The sequence below is a fragment of the Panicum virgatum genome, chromosome 4K (assembly GCF_016808335.1).
Source record: "Panicum virgatum strain AP13 chromosome 4K, P.virgatum_v5, whole genome shotgun sequence".
Taxonomy (NCBI): domain Eukaryota; kingdom Viridiplantae; phylum Streptophyta; class Magnoliopsida; order Poales; family Poaceae; genus Panicum; species Panicum virgatum.
In genome coordinates this window covers 44,610,478-44,616,477 of record NC_053139.1, presented here as the reverse complement: position 1 = coordinate 44,616,477, position 6,000 = coordinate 44,610,478, and positions in this window count along the sequence as shown.

Below are 6,000 nucleotides of genomic sequence, written 5' to 3'. Positions count from 1 at the left end.
TAGCAATTTATTGTCTAAACATGGCCTAATTATGTTTATTAGATTCGTCTCATAATTTACAATCAAACTATGCAATTAGTTTTTTATTTTGTTTAGATTTAATACTCCATGCATGTGCCGCAAGATAGTTTTGAAATTTTGAATTTTGCATCTAAACAAGGCCAGTATAAATATAAAAAATATAAAAAAATATACTTTGAGCACGTACAGTATTTGTCCTGCAACGATAAGGAAAAACTTTGCACGTACGCCGAACGCATCGACCCGTGCGTGGCCGGACGGTACAGCTATACGTACACGACTGCCACGACGCAGCAAGCAAGCGAGATCCGCGAGCGAGCGTTATGTTAGCTGGATCAAGCGAGTAGCTGCCCGTTTAGTTTCCTCGTCTGTCCCTGCGAGCGCATGTGAGCTTCAAGTGGCCGGGTACAGATACAGACAGGGTACTCTCCTGCCCTACGATCCTGCTGTTTCAACAGCGTGTCAATGAGTGACGGGTACGTATCGTCGTGACAGGGCTGGTACACGCACACAAAGGAGAGCTAGCCGCCCAGTTAGTTCTTGGAAAAGAAACCTGCCCTGCTCTGATCTGATCTGATCTGAATCCGGCCGTGCCTCCAAATGTGCAAATAATAGAGGCTTCAAAAATACACATCGTTCGGCACACCGACCAGACTCGCAAATTGCAGAGTTTAAATTTTGAAAAATCGAGTGAATATCTGCTTCTTTTGCTGGTGAAAAGATCGCCTTGTTTTTGGACGCTGGAAAGTCACCTTGTTTTGGTTGGACACCGGGCGTCCTGACCGAAAGAACAAAGATTCCAGCAGGGCGGCGTGGGCATCTGCTTCCCGTCATCTACTAGCCATGCGGTACGCCGCGTACACTACCGGTCGCTGGCAGCGGCAGGCTCTCTAGCGGTAGAGTATCGAGGCGCACGTGGGAGCGCGACGTGCCGTGACGACCACGCGCGTGGCCGTGGCCGTGGCCGCCTCCGGCGCCGGCGCGCCCCGGCCGGCCACCTGCGGACGCCGTGCCGACCACCGCCTGCTCCCGGACTCCGCGGCCGGGCAATCCCAATCTCGCCTCGGGATCCAAACAGAATTATTACTACGGCCAGGTCTTCCTGTCCCCCGGAGCAGATTGCTACCGCCACGCCACCGAAGCCCGCCCCACAGGATGCCCGGCCATGTTTACGGTTCTAGCAACAGGAAGATCGAACGATTTCAACCCAAAGGCCAAAGCCAAAGCCAAGCCAAGCCAAGCTTGACTGTGTCTTGAACCTGGAGAAGTAAATTGGGTCTGACCAGACTTAAAAAACAAACAGCAACTTGACTGGATCAAGTTAACCGTCCTTGTCTACAGTAAACCAACAGTATTCGTCGGGAAGTATGCGCGCGTCCATCATCATTGACAGTGAGAGTGAACATCTAGGTTTTCTTATTTTTGAATATGAAAGATCCCGGAATCTTCTGTAGCCACGCCATGCTGCTGCTGCTGCTGCTGAGTCGTTCTTGTGACACACACGCACGCACTCCCCCAGCAGAATCTGTCCAGGGCTAGCTCTGTTCAACGCTGCAAAATTCTTCAGTTCCAAACACAAGTCAGTGTGTACAATTTACTTCAGTTTTGTGCAGATAAAAATTTGGACAACTTGAAATATACTACTCGTACATGTCCATTGGCAATGGCAACAAAAGGAGCTGGCAGAGCGATCGAAGACCATGGTTCACTGCTGGCTTTGTTCGGCCGTTTTGGGAACAAGCTTGGTGATCCAAAGTTCCAAACGCCTGCCTGCTTGCAGGTGGGCTTCTTTACTACTATGATCCGCGTGTACGCATCGGTCGAGGGGATCGATGGATCATCGGGATCCGATCACTCTTTTATGTCGCCGTTAACGCCATGTCGCGGATCCATGTGTTCGTCGCTAGCTAGGGTTTGTACATTTTGGGGATCGGCGCACGGCGAGCTAGTAGCTAGCAGGTCGAGTGGGCGTGAATCAAGGGTCAAGTGTGGCTTTTGACTAGGGACGGGGAACCCGCACGAGCCCGGCATCAGCGTAGGAAACAGCGAACGGTGTTGGGTTACCTGTTACTACTGTCTTGGTCTCCAGCAACGGCACCACAAGTCCACAGCATCACAAGCGACGACGAGTCGACGACGACGACCATGATGATGGCAGGATGAGCAGGGGCCTCCTATACATTTTGTGGAAGGTAGATAACTATTCATCTTTAAAGACTATTTGGTCCAATTATCTACTACAAAGTGTTCAATATTTTTTAAATACATTCAATATTTTTCTTAAACACGTAAGATGTTGAAATTATAGATGTCAAATGTTGAAATGATAAATTTAAAATATTGAATCCCTTCTTCTCCGGCGACCAAACGGCGGCGCTAGGCACGGCGGCAGTGCATGTCCGACGTCCCGTCTGGCAGCAGCCGCTGCTACAACAATCGGCGGCGATGCGACGTCAGCTAGCTTGCAAGGGAAAAAAACAGCACGCAATGCCTGCCTCGACACCGGCTAATGGAGGACGGCGAGAGAACTCACGCTGACGAACGTGAAATCGATGGACGGTTCCTCGACCTGCTCCGGGGCAGCGCCCATGGCGCGGCAGCGGCCGGTGGCGGCGGCGCGCGGCGGCCATGGCACGGAAGCGGCACGCAGCGGCCATGGCGCGGCGGCGCGGCCCAGTAGGGGCACCGGCGGCGGGGGCACGGGGAGGGATGGTCGGATGGAGAACGGAGGGTTAGGTTTGAGTGTGTAGATCTAATAATTGTGGATGGTTGTACGAATCTCAAACACTGGAAGTTATGTTGAAAAAAAAACTTCCGGAAGATGCATAGGTCTTTCGGGATGAGCAGGCCGGCGGCCGAATTAAACATTTGCTCTTGTTGGAGCCCAATTCTTACTTGAAGATTTAAGGCCTGCAGGCTAGCGTTCCAACTAAACACGGCCCTTGTCGGAGCCCAATTCTAACTTGAAGATTTCAGACTCGCCTGGCCCAACTAAACACGGCCCTTGGTGGAGCCCAATTCTAACTTATGGAGCCCAATTCTAACTTGAAGATTTAAGGCCCCATACTGCCGAGACCATGCGTACAACTACCATAATGAATACTGCAGTTGGAGCACCTCACAATTTTTTTTTTACGAAGGAGTAGATCATTTTTGTTTAGATTTTTCCTTTTGTTTAACCTGCTCCAAGAGTCTAAGATGAATGAAGGTCACGGCCCTGCCTTTAGAAGCTCTTAAATTCCCATCACCAAACTTCATCATCGTTTCAATTGGACGGACGGAGAGAAATCGTAGACCACAACTACAAGTCCAAATGTCAGAAAGTAGGAAAGCTAACCGTTATTCTGAAGAACTTGCATATTTTTCCTTGAATTATCCTACCTAAAAGAGTACATTGCTTTTCAAAACGCCTAATGATGCAAGTCGGTCTCCAATGATATTTTTTTAGTCAGCTAATTAATTACAATAGCACCCTACTTTAATTCATTTCTCCTCCCAAATTATTTACGCATGCAAATACCATTCTAGTATATTTTATCAACCTTTTAGGTCAACCTAATGATCCAAAATATATGTAACTTGCATCCCTGATCATTACTGTTGTGAGTCTAACGGCAACGTAAAAGACCGTATCCAGGTTTAGAGCATCTCTAAGAGCTCTTGTATCTTGAGTGAGTTAGTTAAAAAAAAGATAGATAAAAAATTTCATCCAACAGAAACTCTATCTACCTCGTCTTCTATCCTCATTTTCTATCCAGGTGTGCCGCTGGACATCTTTGCCCAGCGCTGAGCGCTAGCCATTCTTTTTTGGATTTTGAAGAAGCTAGGGGTGCCGCTGAGCTTCTTTGCCTAGTGCTGAGCGCTAGCCATTACTTTTTGAATTTTGAAGAAGCTGTTAGATTTCATCTTTTTTTCGCTAGCTATTTCATTTTACATAATAGCTATATCCGGATTTTAACTATTTATAGATACAAGAACTCTTTAGTCATCTCTAAAGAGCTTTTTTATCTTGGGTGAGTTTGCTAAAAAAGAAAAAAAGACAAAAAAATTCCATCCAACAGAAACTCTATCTATCTCGTCTCCTATCCTTGTTTTCTATCGAGAGGTTGTCGCGGGGCATCTTTGCCTAGCGCTGGACGCTAGTTATCCCTTTTTGGATTTTGGACAAGCCGTTGGATTTTATCTCTTTTTAGCTAGCTATTTCATTTTATATAATAGCTATATCAAGATTTTAGCTATTCGTAGATACAAAACCTCTTGAATATACTCTAAGTACTATTCTTTTTTTTGTTACGTGGGTTGCTATCCAGAATTTTCTATTTAGTCTCACCGGTGGGCCTTCGTCCGAGAAGTGCGTGTGGATTTGTTGGGCCTGTCTCATCAAATCGACATCAATCTATCTATTATTTTATTATTTGGCCAACAAACAGAGTCTTTACATTCGTTCTCAATATCTAAAAATTCCCACGTTAATCAGAGAAAAATAAAAAAATAAAAATTACCCACCACTGCCATTACAATAAAAATTAGCCTAAAATACCCGTGTGCCCAATTAAAAATCACCCACCAATGCCATTATAAAAAAATTAAATATAAAATACCATTTAGCTATGTATCAGTTACAAATATATACTATTAATAAAAACTAAAGCTAACAACAATCAATCAAAATAAAATAAAAATAAAAATAATTATCTGCATAATATTATTAAAGCTCAACAAATCAAATTGTTATTATAGGTAGATTATAGTTGGATTGTTTTAATCAACAATAAGACATAATTTACGATAATGAACGAGATGATGTATGGTAAAAAAATAGTATAACTTTTTTTATTATTTTATTATTTGGCTAATAAATGGAGCCTCCACGTTTGCTCTCAAGGCCTAGAAATTCTCATGTTAATCGGAGAAAAATAGAAAAATAAAAATTACCCACCACTGCCATTATGATAAAAATTAGCCTAAAATACCCGTGTGCTCAATTAAAAATCACCCACCAATGCCATTATGAAAAATTAAATATAAAATACCATTTAGCTATATACCAATTACAAATATATACTATTAATAAAAAATAAAGCTAACAACAATCAATTAAAATAAAATGAAAATAAGAATAATTATCTGTATAATATTATTAAAGCTCAACAAATCAAATTGTTATTATAGGTAGATCATAGTTGAATTGTTTTAAACAACAACAAGACATAATTTACGATAATGAACATGATGATGTATGGTAAAAAAATAGTATAACCTTTAAGTAAGGATACAACGACATGCAATTTTTTTAAATTTTCAATACTAGCCGTGCAAATGCGCGGGCTATACGCCTAGTTTATTGAAAAAGACGTTCTACAAATATGTTTGTTTTTCAAAAAAATATCCAAACTTTCGTTTTGTTAGAAAATTTATGCAATTAAAAATCCTAAAATCTGCTTTGATCTTGTGCATATACGTTCCTTCAATGTCGATCGAGATCTTGTCTTGGTACCGCCGAAATTTAGGAGGGCGACCAAATGTACAGACGCTCTAGCTTGGCTAAGGCAATTGACCAAGCAAACTGGCAAACCCTTAGTTTCTGCAGCGAGATCCAACGGTTGGACTTCTCGCTCAAATAATCAGATGTGGCGAACGGGCGATCATTGCGCGGATTCCATTCTGGTCATGGCTCGCTACTTCTCCTTCCAACAAACGATCCGACAGCCGCTGCGACCCCACAGGCGTGGGCCAGCATCCGGCGCGGGAGCGCGTTCTCCTTCCCTTTCCCGCTGTTCCGTTTTTGTCTGGCCCAGTTCGCTTGTGGTTTATTTTTTTGGCCTAGTTTGTTGCTGCCGGCATGGCCTGTGTAACATCTCGAAAATTCACTAAATTAAATCGCGCGCTAAAGTTGTTTTTCGTTGAGCTCGACTCCCCTTGAAAAACCCTAACCCTAACTTCCCGGAAACCCTCCTGTTCCAATCTCCCGATTCCCGG